Source organism: Hypomesus nipponensis, chromosome 24 (genome assembly GCF_054491055.1).
Source record: "Hypomesus nipponensis isolate SF chromosome 24, ASM5449105v1, whole genome shotgun sequence".
Taxonomy (NCBI): Eukaryota; Metazoa; Chordata; class Actinopteri; order Osmeriformes; family Osmeridae; genus Hypomesus; species Hypomesus nipponensis.
Window position 1 is genome coordinate 1,547,501 of NC_140384.1, and position 12,500 is coordinate 1,560,000.

Genomic DNA, 12,500 nt, shown 5'->3' on the forward strand with positions numbered 1-12,500 from the left:
CTCGGAAGCTAAGCAGGGTCGGGCCTGGTTAGTACTTGGATGGGAGACCGCCTGGGAATACCAGGTGCTGTATGCTCTTTTGCTCATTCACTTAGAAACTGAAATCTTGCAATATGCACAAGTAGTCCTTCATGAAAGGGGCTGGAAGCTGTTTTCATTTTGACACGAGAGAGAGAGAGAGAGAGAGAGAGAGACTACCTTGCATTGTCAATTGCTAAATCTGTATATGGATAAGTAGCCTATGGTTGTCAACTTATTTCGTACGGCCATACCAGCCTGGCAACGCCCGATCTCGTCTGATCTCGGAAGCTAAGCAGGGTCGGGCCTGGTTAGTACTTGGATGGGAGACCGCCTGGGAATCCCAGATGCTGTATGCTCTTTTGCTCATTCACTTAGAAACTGACATCTTGCAATATGCACAAGTAGTCCTTCATGAAAGGGGCTGGAAGCTGTTTTCATTTTGACACGAGAGATAGAGAGAGAGAGACTACCTTGCATTGTCAATTGCTAAATCTGTATATGGATAAGTAGCCTATGGTTGTCAACTTATTTCGTACGGCCATACCAGCCTGGCAACGCCCGATCTCGTCTGATCTCGGAAGCTAAGCAGGGTCGGGCCTGGTTAGTACTTGGATGGGAGACCGCCTGGGAATACCAGGTGCTGTATGCTCTTTTGCTCATTCACTTAGAAACTGACATCTTGCAATATGCACAAGTAGTCCTTCATGAAAGGGGCTGGAAGCTGTTTTCATTTTGACACGAGAGATAGAGAGAGAGAGACTACCTTGCATTGTCAATTGCTAAATCTGTATATGGATAAGTAGCCTATGGTTGTCAACTTATTTCGTAAGGCCATACCAGCCTGGCAACGCCCGATCTCGTCTGATCTCGGAAGCTAAGCAGGGTCGGGCCTGGTTAGTACTTGGATGGGAGACCGCCTGGGAATACCAGGTGCTGTATGCTCTTTTGCTCATTCACTTAGAAACTGACATCTTGCAATATGCACAAGTAGTCCTTCATGAAAGGGGCTGGAAACTGTTTTCATTTTGACACGAGAGAGAGAGAGAGAGAGAGAGAGAGACCACCTTGCATTGTCAATTGCTAAATCTGTATATGGATAAGTAGCCTATGGTTGTCAACTTATTTCGTACGGCCATACCAGCCTGGCAACGCCCGATCTCGTCTGATCTCGGAAGCTAAGCAGGGTCAGGCCTGGTTAGTACTTGGATGGGAGACCGCCTGGGAATACCAGGTGCTGTATGCTCATTCACTTAGAAACTGAAATCTTGCAATATGCACAAGTAGTCCTTCATGAAAGGGGCTGGAAGCTGTTTTCATTTTGACACGAGAGAGAGAGAGAGAGAGACTACCTTGCATTGTCAATTGCTAAATCTGTATATGGATAAGTAGCCTATGGTTGTCAACTTATTTCGTACGGCCATACCAGCCTGGCAACGCCCAATCTCGTCTGATCTCGGAAGCTAAGCAGGGTCGGGCCTGGTTAGTACTTGGATGGGAGACCGCCTGGGAATACCAGGTGCTGTATGCTCTTTTGCTCATTCACTTAGAAACTGAAATCTTGCAATATGCACAAGTAGTCCTTCATGAAAGGGGCTGGAAGCTGTTTTCATTTTGACACGAGAGAGAGAGAGAGAGAGACCACCTTGCATTGTCAATTGCTAAATCTGTATATGGATAAGTAGCCTATGGTTGTCAACTTATTTCGTACGGCCATACCAGCCTGGCAACGCCCGATCTCGTCTGATCTCGGAAGCTAAGCAGGGTCGGGCCTGGTTAGTACTTGGATGGGAGACCGCCTGGGAATACCAGGTGCTGTATGCTCATTCACTTAGAAACTGAAATCTTGCAATATGCACAAGTAGTCCTTCATGAAAGGGGCTGGAAGCTGTTTTCATTTTGACACGAGAGGGAGAGAGAGAGACCACCTTGCATTGTCAATTGCTAAATCTGTATATGGATAAGTAGCCTATGGTTGTCAACTTATTTCGTACGGCCATACCAGCCTGGCAACGCCCGATCTCGTCTGATCTCGGAAGCTAAGCAGGGTTGGGCCTGGTTAGTACTTGGATGGGAGACCGCCTGGGAATACCAGGTGCTGTATGCTCTTTTGCTCATTCACTTAGAAACTGAAATCTTGCAATATGCACAAGTAGTCCTTCATGAAAGGGGCTGGAAGCTGTTTTCATTTTGACACGAGAGAGAGAGAGAGAGAGAGAGAGAGAGAGAGACTACCTTGCATTGTCAATTGCTAAATCTGTATATGGATAAGTAGCCTATGGTTGTCAACTTATTTCGTACGGCCATACCAGCCTGGCAACGCCCGATCTCGTCTGATCTCGGAAGCTAAGCAGGGTCGGGCCTGGTTAGTACTTGGATGGGAGACCGCCTGGGAATACCAGGTGCTGTATGCTCTTTTGCTCATTCACTTAGAAACTGACATCTTGCAATATGCACAAGTAGTCCTTCATGAAAGGGGCTGGAAGCTGTTTTCATTTTGACACGAGAGAGAGAGAGAGAGAGAGACTACCTTGCATTGTCAATTGCTAAATCTGTATATGGATAAGTAGCCTATGGTTGTCAACTTATTTCGTACGGCCATACCAGCCTGGCAACGCCCGATCTCGTCTGATCTCGGAAGCTAAGCAGGGTCGGGCCTGGTTAGTACTTGGATGGGAGACCGCCTGGGAATACCAGGTGCTGTATGCTCTTTTGCTCATTCACTTAGAAACTGAAATCTTGCAATATGCACAAGTAGTCCTTCATGAAAGGGGCTGGAAGCTGTTTTCATTTTGACACGAGAGAGAGAGAGAGAGAGAGACCACCTTGCATTGTCAATTGCTAAATCTGTATATGGATAAGTAGCCTATGGTTGTCAACTTATTTCGTACGGCCATACCAGCCTGGCAACGCCCGATCTCGTCTGATCTCGGAAGCTAAGCAGGGTCGGGCCTGGTTAGTACTTGGATGGGAGACCGCCTGGGAATACCAGGTGCTGTATGCTCTTTTGCTCATTCACTTAGAAACTGACATCTTGCAATATGCACAAGTAGTCCTTCATGAAAGGGGCTGGAAGCTGTTTTCATTTTGACACGAGAGAGAGAGAGAGAGACTACCTTGCATTGTCAATTGCTAAATCTGTATATAGATAAGTAGCCTATGGTTGTCAACTTATTTCGTACGGCCATACCAGCCTGGCAACGCCCGATCTCGTCTGATCTCGGAAGCTAAGCAGGGTCGGGCCTGGTTAGTACTTGGATGGGAGACCGCCTGGGAATACCAGGTGCTGTATGCTCTTTTGCTCATTCACTTAGAAACTGACATCTTGCAATATGCACAAGTAGTCCTTCATGAAAGGGGCTGGAAGCTGTTTTCATTTTGACACGAGAGAGAGAGAGAGAGAGAGAGAGAGAGAGACCACCTTGCATTGTCAATTGCTAAATCTGTATATGGATAAGTAGCCTATGGTTGTCAACTTATTTCGTACGGCCATACCAGCCTGGCAACGCCCGATCACGTCTGATCTCGGAAGCTAAGCAGGGTCGGGCCTGGTTAGTACTTGGATGGGAGACCGCCTGGGAATACCAGGTGCTGTATGCTCTTTTGCTCATTCACTTAGAAACTGACATCTTGCAATATGCACAAGTAGTCCTTCATGAAAGGGGCTGGAAGCTGTTTTCATTTTGACACGAGAGAGAGAGAGAGAGACCACCTTGCATTGTCAATTGCTAAATCTGTATATGGATAAGTAGCCTATGGTTGTCAACTTATTTCGTACGGCCATACCAGCCTGGCAACGCCCGATCACGTCTGATCTCGGAAGCTAAGCAGGGTCGGGCCTGGTTAGTACTTGGATGGGAGACCGCCTGGGAATACCAGGTGCTGTATGCTCTTTTGCTCATTCACTTAGAAACTGACATCTTGCAATATGCACAAGTAGTCCTTCATGAAAGGGGCTGGAAGCTGTTTTCATTTTGACACGAGAGAGAGAGAGAGAGAGAGAGAGAGAGACTACCTTGCATTGTCAATTGCTAAATCTGTATATGGATAAGTAGCCTATGGTTGTCAACTTATTTCGTACGGCCATACCAGCCTGGCAACGCCCGATCTCGTCTGATCTCGGAAGCTAAGCAGGGTCGGGCCTGGTTAGTACTTGGATGGGAGACCGCCTGGGAATACCAGGTGCTGTATGCTCTTTTGCTCATTCACTTAGAAACTGACATCTTGCAATATGCACAAGTAGTCCTTCATGAAAGGGGCTGGAAGCTGTTTTCATTTTGACACGAGAGAGAGAGAGAGAGAGAGAGAGAGAGAGAGACCACCTTGCATTGTCAATTGCTAAATCTGTATATGGATAAGTAGCCTATGGTTGTCAACTTATTTCGTACGGCCATACCAGCCTGGCAACGCCCGATCTCGTCTGATCTCGGAAGCTAAGCAGGGTCGGGCCTGGTTAGTACTTGGATGGGAGACCGCCTGGGAATACCAGGTGCTGTATGCTCTTTTGCTCATTCACTTAGAAACTGAAATCTTGCAATATGCACAAGTAGTCCTTCATGAAAGGGGCTGGAAGCTGTTTTCATTTTGACACGAGAGAGAGAGAGAGAGAGAGAGAGAGAGAGACTACCTTGCATTGTCAATTGCTAAATCTGTATATGGATAAGTAGCCTATGGTTGTCAACTTATTTTGTACGGCCATACCAGCCTGGCAACGCCCGATCTCGTCTGATCTCGGAAGCTAAGCAGGGTCGGGCCTGGTTAGTACTTGGATGGGAGACCGCCTGGGAATACCAGGTGCTGTATGCTCTTTTGCTCATTCACTTAGAAACTGAAATCTTGCAATATGCACAAGTAGTCCTTCATGAAAGGGGCTGGAAGCTGTTTTCATTTTGACACGAGAGAGAGAGAGAGAGACCACCTTGCATTGTCAATTGCTAAATCTGTATATGGATAAGTAGCCTATGGTTGTCAACTTATTTCGTACGGCCATACCAGCCTGGCAACGCCCGATCTCGTCTGATCTCGGAAGCTAAGCAGGGTCGGGCCTGGTTAGTACTTGGATGGGAGACCGCCTGGGAATACCAGGTGCTGTATGCTCTTTTGCTCATTCACTTAGAAACTGACATCTTGCAATATGCACAAGTAGTCCTTCATGAAAGGGGCTGGAAGCTGTTTTCATTTTGACACGAGAGAGAGAGAGAGAGAGAGACTACCTTGCATTGTCAATTGCTAAATCTGTATATGGATAAGTAGCCTATGGTTGTCAACTTATTTCGTACGGCCATACCAGCCTGGCAACGCCCGATCACGTCTGATCTCGGAAGCTAAGCAGGGTCGGGCCTGGTTAGTACTTGGATGGGAGACCGCCTGGGAATACCAGGTGCTGTATGCTCTTTTGCTCATTCACTTAGAAACTGACATCTTGCAATATGCACAAGTAGTCCTTCATGAAAGGGGCTGGAAGCTGTTTTCATTTTGACACGAGAGAGAGAGAGAGAGAGAGAGAGAGACCACCTTGCATTGTCAATTGCTAAATCTGTATATGGATAAGTAGCCTATGGTTGTCAACTTATTTCGTACGGCCATACCAGCCTGGCAACGCCCGATCTCGTCTGATCTCGGAAGCTAAGCAGGGTCGGGCCTGGTTAGTACTTGGATGGGAGACCGCCTGGGAATACCAGGTGCTGTATGCTCTTTTGCTCATTCACTTAGAAACTGACATCTTGCAATATGCACAAGTAGTCCTTCATGAAAGGGGCTGGAAGCTGTTTTCATTTTGACACGAGAGAGAGAGAGAGAGAGAGACCACCTTGCATTGTCAATTGCTAAATCTGTATATGGATAAGTAGCCTATGGTTGTCAACTTATTTCGTACGGCCATACCAGCCTGGCAACGCCCGATCACGTCTGATCTCGGAAGCTAAGCAGGGTCGGGCCTGGTTAGTACTTGGATGGGAGACCGCCTGGGAATACCAGGTGCTGTATGCTCTTTTGCTCATTCACTTAGAAACTGACATCTTGCAATATGCACAAGTAGTCCTTCATGAAAGGGGCTGGAAGCTGTTTTCATTTTGACACGAGAGAGAGAGAGAGAGACCACCTTGCATTGTCAATTGCTAAATCTGTATATGGATAAGTAGCCTATGGTTGTCAACTTATTTCGTACGGCCATACCAGCCTGGCAACGCCCGATCACGTCTGATCTCGGAAGCTAAGCAGGGTCGGGCTTGGTTAGTACTTGGATGGGAGACCGCCTGGGAATACCAGGTGCTGTATGCTCTTTTGCTCATTCACTTAGAAACTGACATCTTGCAATATGCACAAGTAGTCCTTCATGAAAGGGGCTGGAAGCTGTTTTCATTTTGACACGAGAGAGAGAGAGAGAGAGAGAGAGAGAGAGAGACTACCTTGCATTGTCAATTGCTAAATCTGTATATGGATAAGTAGCCTATGGTTGTCAACTTATTTCGTACGGCCATACCAGCCTGGCAACGCCCGATCTCGTCTGATCTCGGAAGCTAAGCAGGGTCGGGCCTGGTTAGTACTTGGATGGGAGACCGCCTGGGAATACCAGGTGCTGTATGCTCTTTTGCTCATTCACTTAGAAACTGAAATCTTGCAATATGCACAAGTAGTCCTTCATGAAAGGGGCTGGAAGCTGTTTTCATTTTGACACGAGAGAGAGAGAGAGAGAGAGAGACTACCTTGCATTGTCAATTGCTAAATCTGTATATGGATAAGTAGCCTATGGTTGTCAACTTATTTCGTACGGCCATACCAGCCTGGCAACGCCCGATCTCGTCTGATCTCGGAAGCTAAGCAGGGTCGGGCCAGGTTAGTACTTGGATGGGAGACCGCCTGGGAATACCAGGTGCTGTATGCTCTTTTGCTCATTCACTTAGAAACTGAAATCTTGCAATATGCACAAGTAGTCCTTCATGAAAGGGGCTGGAAGCTGTTTTCATTTTGACACGAGAGAGAGAGAGAGAGAGAGAGACCACCTTGCATTGTCAATTGCTAAATCTGTATATGGATAAGTAGCCTATGGTTGTCAACTTATTTCGTACGGCCATACCAGCCTGGCAACGCCCGATCTCGTCTGATCTCGGAAGCTAAGCAGGGTCGGGCCTGGTTAGTACTTGGATGGGAGACCGCCTGGGAATACCAGGTGCTGTATGCTCTTTTGCTCATTCACTTAGAAACTGACATCTTGCAATATGCACAAGTAGTCCTTCATGAAAGGGGCTGGAAGCTGTTTTCATTTTGACACGAGAGAGAGAGAGAGAGAGAGAGAGAGACCACCTTGCATTGTCAATTGCTAAATCTGTATATGGATAAGTAGCCTATGGTTGTCAACTTATTTCGTACGGCCATACCAGCCTGGCAACGCCCGATCTCGTCTGATCTCGGAAGCTAAGCAGGGTCGGGCCTGGTTAGTACTTGGATGGGAGACCGCCTGGGAATACCAGGTGCTGTATGCTCTTTTGCTCATTCACTTAGAAACTGACATCTTGCAATATGCACAAGTAGTCCTTCATGAAAGGGGCTGGAAGCTGTTTTCATTTTGACACGAGAGAGAGACAGAGAGAGAGAGAGAGACCACCTTGCATTGTCAATTGCTAAATCTGTATATGGATAAGTAGCCTATGGTTGTCAACTTATTTCGTACGGCCATACCAGCCTGGCAACGCCCGATCACGTCTGATCTCGGAAGCTAAGCAGGGTCGGGCCTGGTTAGTACTTGGATGGGAGACCGCCTGGGAATACCAGGTGCTGTATGCTCTTTTGCTCATTCACTTAGAAACTGACATCTTGCAATATGCACAAGTAGTCCTTCATGAAAGGGGCTGGAAGCTGTTTTCATTTTGACACGAGAGAGAGAGAGAGAGACCACCTTGCATTGTCAATTGCTAAATCTGTATATGGATAAGTAGCCTATGGTTGTCAACTTATTTCGTACGGCCATACCAGCCTGGCAACGCCCGATCACGTCTGATCTCGGAAGCTAAGCAGGGTCGGGCCTGGTTAGTACTTGGATGGGAGACCGCCTGGGAATACCAGGTGCTGTATGCTCTTTTGCTCATTCACTTAGAAACTGACATCTTGCAATATGCACAAGTAGTCCTTCATGAAAGGGGCTGGAAGCTGTTTTCATTTTGACACGAGAGAGAGAGAGAGAGAGAGAGAGAGACTACCTTGCATTGTCAATTGCTAAATCTGTATATGGATAAGTAGCCTATGGTTGTCAACTTATTTCGTACGGCCATACCAGCCTGGCAACGCCCGATCTCGTCTGATCTCGGAAGCTAAGCAGGGTCGGGCCTGGTTAGTACTTGGATGGGAGACCGCCTGGGAATACCAGGTGCTGTATGCTCTTTTGCTCATTCACTTAGAAACTGAAATCTTGCAATATGCACAAGTAGTCCTTCATGAAAGGGGCTGGAAGCTGTTTTCATTTTGACACGAGAGAGAGAGAGAGAGAGAGAGACTACCTTGCATTGTCAATTGCTAAATCTGTATATGGATAAGTAGCCTATGGTTGTCAACTTATTTCGTACGGCCATACCAGCCTGGCAACGCCCGATCTCGTCTGATCTCGGAAGCTAAGCAGGGTCGGGCCAGGTTAGTACTTGGATGGGAGACCGCCTGGGAATACCAGGTGCTGTATGCTCTTTTGCTCATTCACTTAGAAACTGAAATCTTGCAATATGCACAAGTAGTCCTTCATGAAAGGGGCTGGAAGCTGTTTTCATTTTGACACGAGAGAGAGAGAGAGAGAGAGAGACCACCTTGCATTGTCAATTGCTAAATCTGTATATGGATAAGTAGCCTATGGTTGTCAACTTATTTCGTACGGCCATACCAGCCTGGCAACGCCCGATCTCGTCTGATCTCGGAAGCTAAGCAGGGTCGGGCCTGGTTAGTACTTGGATGGGAGACCGCCTGGGAATACCAGGTGCTGTATGCTCTTTTGCTCATTCACTTAGAAACTGAAATCTTGCAATATGCACAAGTAGTCCTTCATGAAAGGGGCTGGAAGCTGTTTTCATTTTGACACGAGAGAGAGAGAGAGAGAGAGACCACCTTGCATTGTCAATCGCTAAATCTGTATATGGATAAGTAGCCTATGGTTGTCAACTTATTTCGTACGGCCATACCAGCCTGGCAACGCCCGATCTCGTCTGATCTCGGAAGCTAAGCAGGGTCGGGCCTGGTTAGTACTTGGATGGGAGACCGCCTGGGAATACCAGGTGCTGTATGCTCCTTTGCTCATTCACTTAGAAACTGAAATCTTGCAATATGCACAAGTAGTCCTTCATGAAATGGGCTGGAAGCTGTTTTCATTTTGACACAAGAGAGAGAGAGAGAGACCACCTTGCATTGTCAATTGCTAAATCTGTGTATGGATAAGTAGCCTATGGTTGTCAACTTATTTCGTACGGCCATACCAGCCTGGCAACGCCCGATCTCGTCTGATCTCGGAAGCTAAGCAGGGTCGGGCCTGGTTAGTACTTGGATGGGAGACCGCCTGGGAATACCAGGTGCTGTATGCTCTTTTGCTCATTCACTTAGAAACTGAAATCTTGCAATATGCACAAGTAGTCCTTCATGAAAGGGGCTGGAAGCTGTTTTCATTTTGACACGAGAGAGAGAGAGAGAGAGAGAGACCACCTTGCATTGTCAATTGCTAAATCTGTATATGGATAAGTAGCCTATGGTTGTCAACTTATTTCGTACGGCCATACCAGCCTGGCAACGCCCGATCACGTCTGATCTCGGAAGCTAAGCAGGGTCGGGCCTGGTTAGTACTTGGATGGGAGACCGCCTGGGAATACCAGGTGCTGTATGCTCTTTTGCTCATTCACTTAGAAACTGACATCTTGCAATATGCACAAGTAGTCCTTCATGAAAGGGGCTGGAAGCTGTTTTCATTTTGACACGAGAGAGAGAGAGAGAGAGAGAGAGAGACCACCTTGCATTGTCAATTGCTAAATCTGTATATGGATAAGTAGCCTATGGTTGTCAACTTATTTCGTACGGCCATACCAGCCTGGCAACGCCCGATCTCGTCTGATCTCGGAAGCTAAGCAGGGTCGGGCCTGGTTAGTACTTGGATGGGAGACCGCCTGGGAATACCAGGTGCTGTATGCTCTTTTGCTCATTCACTTAGAAACTGACATCTTGCAATATGCACAAGTAGTCCTTCATGAAAGGGGCTGGAAGCTGTTTTCATTTTGACACGAGAGAGAGACAGAGAGAGAGAGAGAGACCACCTTGCATTGTCAATTGCTAAATCTGTATATGGATAAGTAGCCTATGGTTGTCAACTTATTTCGTACGGCCATACCAGCCTGGCAACGCCCGATCACGTCTGATCTCGGAAGCTAAGCAGGGTCGGGCCTGGTTAGTACTTGGATGGGAGACCGCCTGGGAATACCAGGTGCTGTATGCTCTTTTGCTCATTCACTTAGAAACTGACATCTTGCAATATGCACAAGTAGTCCTTCATGAAAGGGGCTGGAAGCTGTTTTCATTTTGACACGAGAGAGAGACAGAGAGAGAGAGAGAGACCACCTTGCATTGTCAATTGCTAAATCTGTATATGGATAAGTAGCCTATGGTTGTCAACTTATTTCGTACGGCCATACCAGCCTGGCAACGCCCGATCACGTCTGATCTCGGAAGCTAAGCAGGGTCGGGCCTGGTTAGTACTTGGATGGGAGACCGCCTGGGAATACCAGGTGCTGTATGCTCTTTTGCTCATTCACTTAGAAACTGACATCTTGCAATATGCACAAGTAGTCCTTCATGAAAGGGGCTGGAAGCTGTTTTCATTTTGACACGAGAGAGAGAGAGAGAGACCACCTTGCATTGTCAATTGCTAAATCTGTATATGGATAAGTAGCCTATGGTTGTCAACTTATTTCGTACGGCCATACCAGCCTGGCAACGCCCGATCACGTCTGATCTCGGAAGCTAAGCAGGGTCGGGCCTGGTTAGTACTTGGATGGGAGACCGCCTGGGAATACCAGGTGCTGTATGCTCTTTTGCTCATTCACTTAGAAACTGACATCTTGCAATATGCACAAGTAGTCCTTCATGAAAGGGGCTGGAAGCTGTTTTCATTTTGACACGAGAGAGAGACAGAGAGAGAGAGAGAGACCACCTTGCATTGTCAATTGCTAAATCTGTATATGGATAAGTAGCCTATGGTTGTCAACTTATTTCGTACGGCCATACCAGCCTGGCAACGCCCGATCACGTCTGATCTCGGAAGCTAAGCAGGGTCGGGCCTGGTTAGTACTTGGATGGGAGACCGCCTGGGAATACCAGGTGCTGTATGCTCTTTTGCTCATTCACTTAGAAACTGACATCTTGCAATATGCACAAGTAGTCCTTCATGAAAGGGGCTGGAAGCTGTTTTCATTTTGACACGAGAGAGAGAGAGAGAGACCACCTTGCATTGTCAATTGCTAAATCTGTATATGGATAAGTAGCCTATGGTTGTCAACTTATTTCGTACGGCCATACCAGCCTGGCAACGCCCGATCACGTCTGATCTCGGAAGCTAAGCAGGGTCGGGCCTGGTTAGTACTTGGATGGGAGACCGCCTGGGAATACCAGGTGCTGTATGCTCTTTTGCTCATTCACTTAGAAACTGACATCTTGCAATATGCACAAGTAGTCCTTCATGAAAGGGGCTGGAAGCTGTTTTCATTTTGACACGAGAGAGAGAGAGAGAGAGAGAGAGAGACTACCTTGCATTGTCAATTGCTAAATCTGTATATGGATAAGTAGCCTATGGTTGTCAACTTATTTCGTACGGCCATACCAGCCTGGCAACGCCCGATCTCGTCTGATCTCGGAAGCTAAGCAGGGTCGGGCCTGGTTAGTACTTGGATGGGAGACCGCCTGGGAATACCAGGTGCTGTATGCTCTTTTGCTCATTCACTTAGAAACTGAAATCTTGCAATATGCACAAGTAGTCCTTCATGAAAGGGGCTGGAAGCTGTTTTCATTTTGACACGAGAGAGAGAGAGAGAGAGAGAGACTACCTTGCATTGTCAATTGCTAAATCTGTATATGGATAAGTAGCCTATGGTTGTCAACTTATTTCGTACGGCCATACCAGCCTGGCAACGCCCGATCTCGTCTGATCTCGGAAGCTAAGCAGGGTCGGGCCAGGTTAGTACTTGGATGGGAGACCGCCTGGGAATACCAGGTGCTGTATGCTCTTTTGCTCATTCACTTAGAAACTGAAATCTTGCAATATGCACAAGTAGTCCTTCATGAAAGGGGCTGGAAGCTGTTTTCATTTTGACACGAGAGAGAGAGAGAGAGAGAGAGACCACCTTGCATTGTCAATTGCTAAATCTGTATATGGATAAGTAGCCTATGGTTGTCAACTTATTTCGTACGGCCATACCAGCCTGGCAACGCCCGATCTCGTCTGATCTCGGAAGCTAAGCAGGGTTGGGCCT

At 47.2% G+C, this 12,500-nt stretch overlaps 40 non-coding genes and 3 pseudogenes across 40 annotated transcripts in view; all 43 read left to right on the forward strand.

Annotated features, from left to right (window-relative positions):
• LOC146232265 (5S ribosomal RNA) overlaps positions 1 to 76 on the forward strand; it is a 119-nt gene extending 43 nt beyond the window's left edge. Inside the window, exon 1 of the ribosomal RNA XR_014745437.1 lies at positions 1 to 76. This exon is cut by the window's left edge and continues 43 nt beyond it. This is a non-coding gene — a ribosomal RNA (5S ribosomal RNA).
• Positions 77 to 258: 182 nt separating this feature from the next.
• On the forward strand, positions 259 to 377 carry LOC146232266 (5S ribosomal RNA; annotated as a pseudogene).
• A 174-nt stretch (positions 378 to 551) lies between these two features.
• Positions 552 to 670, forward strand: LOC146232267 (5S ribosomal RNA). Its single transcript, XR_014744622.1, has one exon. It is a non-coding gene; the product is annotated as a 5S ribosomal RNA (ribosomal RNA).
• A 174-nt stretch (positions 671 to 844) lies between these two features.
• Positions 845 to 963, forward strand: LOC146232268 (5S ribosomal RNA; annotated as a pseudogene).
• A 182-nt stretch (positions 964 to 1,145) lies between these two features.
• On the forward strand, positions 1,146 to 1,264 carry LOC146232269 (5S ribosomal RNA). Its single transcript, XR_014746213.1, has one exon. It is a non-coding gene; the product is annotated as a 5S ribosomal RNA (ribosomal RNA).
• A 166-nt stretch (positions 1,265 to 1,430) lies between these two features.
• LOC146232270 (5S ribosomal RNA) lies at positions 1,431 to 1,549 on the forward strand (annotated as a pseudogene).
• Positions 1,550 to 1,723: 174 nt separating this feature from the next.
• Positions 1,724 to 1,842, forward strand: LOC146232271 (5S ribosomal RNA). The gene has a single exon (XR_014744623.1). It is a non-coding gene; the product is annotated as a 5S ribosomal RNA (ribosomal RNA).
• Positions 1,843 to 2,006: 164 nt separating this feature from the next.
• Positions 2,007 to 2,125, forward strand: LOC146232272 (5S ribosomal RNA). Its single transcript, XR_014744552.1, has one exon. It is a non-coding gene; the product is annotated as a 5S ribosomal RNA (ribosomal RNA).
• Positions 2,126 to 2,313: 188 nt separating this feature from the next.
• On the forward strand, positions 2,314 to 2,432 carry LOC146232273 (5S ribosomal RNA). Its single transcript, XR_014744625.1, has one exon. It is a non-coding gene; the product is annotated as a 5S ribosomal RNA (ribosomal RNA).
• Positions 2,433 to 2,608: 176 nt separating this feature from the next.
• On the forward strand, positions 2,609 to 2,727 carry LOC146232274 (5S ribosomal RNA). Its single transcript, XR_014744627.1, has one exon. It is a non-coding gene; the product is annotated as a 5S ribosomal RNA (ribosomal RNA).
• Positions 2,728 to 2,903: 176 nt separating this feature from the next.
• On the forward strand, positions 2,904 to 3,022 carry LOC146232275 (5S ribosomal RNA). The gene has a single exon (XR_014744628.1). It is a non-coding gene; the product is annotated as a 5S ribosomal RNA (ribosomal RNA).
• A 172-nt stretch (positions 3,023 to 3,194) lies between these two features.
• On the forward strand, positions 3,195 to 3,313 carry LOC146232276 (5S ribosomal RNA). The gene has a single exon (XR_014744629.1). It is a non-coding gene; the product is annotated as a 5S ribosomal RNA (ribosomal RNA).
• Positions 3,314 to 3,499: 186 nt separating this feature from the next.
• On the forward strand, positions 3,500 to 3,618 carry LOC146232277 (5S ribosomal RNA). The gene has a single exon (XR_014745116.1). It is a non-coding gene; the product is annotated as a 5S ribosomal RNA (ribosomal RNA).
• A 172-nt stretch (positions 3,619 to 3,790) lies between these two features.
• LOC146232278 (5S ribosomal RNA) lies at positions 3,791 to 3,909 on the forward strand. Its single transcript, XR_014745117.1, has one exon. It is a non-coding gene; the product is annotated as a 5S ribosomal RNA (ribosomal RNA).
• Positions 3,910 to 4,093: 184 nt separating this feature from the next.
• LOC146232279 (5S ribosomal RNA) lies at positions 4,094 to 4,212 on the forward strand. Its single transcript, XR_014744630.1, has one exon. It is a non-coding gene; the product is annotated as a 5S ribosomal RNA (ribosomal RNA).
• A 188-nt stretch (positions 4,213 to 4,400) lies between these two features.
• On the forward strand, positions 4,401 to 4,519 carry LOC146232280 (5S ribosomal RNA). The gene has a single exon (XR_014744631.1). It is a non-coding gene; the product is annotated as a 5S ribosomal RNA (ribosomal RNA).
• Positions 4,520 to 4,705: 186 nt separating this feature from the next.
• LOC146232281 (5S ribosomal RNA) lies at positions 4,706 to 4,824 on the forward strand. Its single transcript, XR_014745431.1, has one exon. It is a non-coding gene; the product is annotated as a 5S ribosomal RNA (ribosomal RNA).
• A 172-nt stretch (positions 4,825 to 4,996) lies between these two features.
• On the forward strand, positions 4,997 to 5,115 carry LOC146232282 (5S ribosomal RNA). Its single transcript, XR_014744632.1, has one exon. It is a non-coding gene; the product is annotated as a 5S ribosomal RNA (ribosomal RNA).
• Positions 5,116 to 5,291: 176 nt separating this feature from the next.
• Positions 5,292 to 5,410, forward strand: LOC146232283 (5S ribosomal RNA). The gene has a single exon (XR_014745118.1). It is a non-coding gene; the product is annotated as a 5S ribosomal RNA (ribosomal RNA).
• Positions 5,411 to 5,592: 182 nt separating this feature from the next.
• Positions 5,593 to 5,711, forward strand: LOC146232284 (5S ribosomal RNA). Its single transcript, XR_014744633.1, has one exon. It is a non-coding gene; the product is annotated as a 5S ribosomal RNA (ribosomal RNA).
• Positions 5,712 to 5,887: 176 nt separating this feature from the next.
• LOC146232285 (5S ribosomal RNA) lies at positions 5,888 to 6,006 on the forward strand. The gene has a single exon (XR_014745119.1). It is a non-coding gene; the product is annotated as a 5S ribosomal RNA (ribosomal RNA).
• Positions 6,007 to 6,178: 172 nt separating this feature from the next.
• On the forward strand, positions 6,179 to 6,297 carry LOC146232286 (5S ribosomal RNA). The gene has a single exon (XR_014746024.1). It is a non-coding gene; the product is annotated as a 5S ribosomal RNA (ribosomal RNA).
• Positions 6,298 to 6,485: 188 nt separating this feature from the next.
• On the forward strand, positions 6,486 to 6,604 carry LOC146232287 (5S ribosomal RNA). Its single transcript, XR_014744634.1, has one exon. It is a non-coding gene; the product is annotated as a 5S ribosomal RNA (ribosomal RNA).
• A 178-nt stretch (positions 6,605 to 6,782) lies between these two features.
• Positions 6,783 to 6,901, forward strand: LOC146232288 (5S ribosomal RNA). Its single transcript, XR_014744835.1, has one exon. It is a non-coding gene; the product is annotated as a 5S ribosomal RNA (ribosomal RNA).
• A 178-nt stretch (positions 6,902 to 7,079) lies between these two features.
• Positions 7,080 to 7,198, forward strand: LOC146232289 (5S ribosomal RNA). Its single transcript, XR_014744636.1, has one exon. It is a non-coding gene; the product is annotated as a 5S ribosomal RNA (ribosomal RNA).
• A 182-nt stretch (positions 7,199 to 7,380) lies between these two features.
• LOC146232290 (5S ribosomal RNA) lies at positions 7,381 to 7,499 on the forward strand. The gene has a single exon (XR_014744637.1). It is a non-coding gene; the product is annotated as a 5S ribosomal RNA (ribosomal RNA).
• A 182-nt stretch (positions 7,500 to 7,681) lies between these two features.
• Positions 7,682 to 7,800, forward strand: LOC146232291 (5S ribosomal RNA). Its single transcript, XR_014745121.1, has one exon. It is a non-coding gene; the product is annotated as a 5S ribosomal RNA (ribosomal RNA).
• Positions 7,801 to 7,972: 172 nt separating this feature from the next.
• LOC146232292 (5S ribosomal RNA) lies at positions 7,973 to 8,091 on the forward strand. The gene has a single exon (XR_014745122.1). It is a non-coding gene; the product is annotated as a 5S ribosomal RNA (ribosomal RNA).
• A 182-nt stretch (positions 8,092 to 8,273) lies between these two features.
• LOC146232293 (5S ribosomal RNA) lies at positions 8,274 to 8,392 on the forward strand. Its single transcript, XR_014744639.1, has one exon. It is a non-coding gene; the product is annotated as a 5S ribosomal RNA (ribosomal RNA).
• A 178-nt stretch (positions 8,393 to 8,570) lies between these two features.
• LOC146232294 (5S ribosomal RNA) lies at positions 8,571 to 8,689 on the forward strand. Its single transcript, XR_014744847.1, has one exon. It is a non-coding gene; the product is annotated as a 5S ribosomal RNA (ribosomal RNA).
• A 178-nt stretch (positions 8,690 to 8,867) lies between these two features.
• Positions 8,868 to 8,986, forward strand: LOC146232295 (5S ribosomal RNA). The gene has a single exon (XR_014744640.1). It is a non-coding gene; the product is annotated as a 5S ribosomal RNA (ribosomal RNA).
• Positions 8,987 to 9,162: 176 nt separating this feature from the next.
• Positions 9,163 to 9,281, forward strand: LOC146232296 (5S ribosomal RNA). Its single transcript, XR_014744641.1, has one exon. It is a non-coding gene; the product is annotated as a 5S ribosomal RNA (ribosomal RNA).
• Positions 9,282 to 9,453: 172 nt separating this feature from the next.
• Positions 9,454 to 9,572, forward strand: LOC146232297 (5S ribosomal RNA). The gene has a single exon (XR_014744642.1). It is a non-coding gene; the product is annotated as a 5S ribosomal RNA (ribosomal RNA).
• A 178-nt stretch (positions 9,573 to 9,750) lies between these two features.
• Positions 9,751 to 9,869, forward strand: LOC146232298 (5S ribosomal RNA). The gene has a single exon (XR_014745123.1). It is a non-coding gene; the product is annotated as a 5S ribosomal RNA (ribosomal RNA).
• Positions 9,870 to 10,051: 182 nt separating this feature from the next.
• LOC146232299 (5S ribosomal RNA) lies at positions 10,052 to 10,170 on the forward strand. Its single transcript, XR_014744643.1, has one exon. It is a non-coding gene; the product is annotated as a 5S ribosomal RNA (ribosomal RNA).
• Positions 10,171 to 10,352: 182 nt separating this feature from the next.
• On the forward strand, positions 10,353 to 10,471 carry LOC146232300 (5S ribosomal RNA). Its single transcript, XR_014745124.1, has one exon. It is a non-coding gene; the product is annotated as a 5S ribosomal RNA (ribosomal RNA).
• A 182-nt stretch (positions 10,472 to 10,653) lies between these two features.
• LOC146232301 (5S ribosomal RNA) lies at positions 10,654 to 10,772 on the forward strand. The gene has a single exon (XR_014745125.1). It is a non-coding gene; the product is annotated as a 5S ribosomal RNA (ribosomal RNA).
• A 172-nt stretch (positions 10,773 to 10,944) lies between these two features.
• Positions 10,945 to 11,063, forward strand: LOC146232302 (5S ribosomal RNA). Its single transcript, XR_014745126.1, has one exon. It is a non-coding gene; the product is annotated as a 5S ribosomal RNA (ribosomal RNA).
• Positions 11,064 to 11,245: 182 nt separating this feature from the next.
• LOC146232303 (5S ribosomal RNA) lies at positions 11,246 to 11,364 on the forward strand. Its single transcript, XR_014745128.1, has one exon. It is a non-coding gene; the product is annotated as a 5S ribosomal RNA (ribosomal RNA).
• A 172-nt stretch (positions 11,365 to 11,536) lies between these two features.
• Positions 11,537 to 11,655, forward strand: LOC146232304 (5S ribosomal RNA). The gene has a single exon (XR_014745129.1). It is a non-coding gene; the product is annotated as a 5S ribosomal RNA (ribosomal RNA).
• Positions 11,656 to 11,837: 182 nt separating this feature from the next.
• Positions 11,838 to 11,956, forward strand: LOC146232305 (5S ribosomal RNA). Its single transcript, XR_014744644.1, has one exon. It is a non-coding gene; the product is annotated as a 5S ribosomal RNA (ribosomal RNA).
• Positions 11,957 to 12,134: 178 nt separating this feature from the next.
• On the forward strand, positions 12,135 to 12,253 carry LOC146232306 (5S ribosomal RNA). The gene has a single exon (XR_014744859.1). It is a non-coding gene; the product is annotated as a 5S ribosomal RNA (ribosomal RNA).
• Positions 12,254 to 12,431: 178 nt separating this feature from the next.
• The window catches only part of LOC146232307 (5S ribosomal RNA), a 119-nt gene continuing 50 nt past the window's right edge, over positions 12,432 to 12,500 (forward strand). Inside the window, exon 1 of the ribosomal RNA XR_014744564.1 lies at positions 12,432 to 12,500. This exon is cut by the window's right edge and continues 50 nt beyond it. This is a non-coding gene — a ribosomal RNA (5S ribosomal RNA).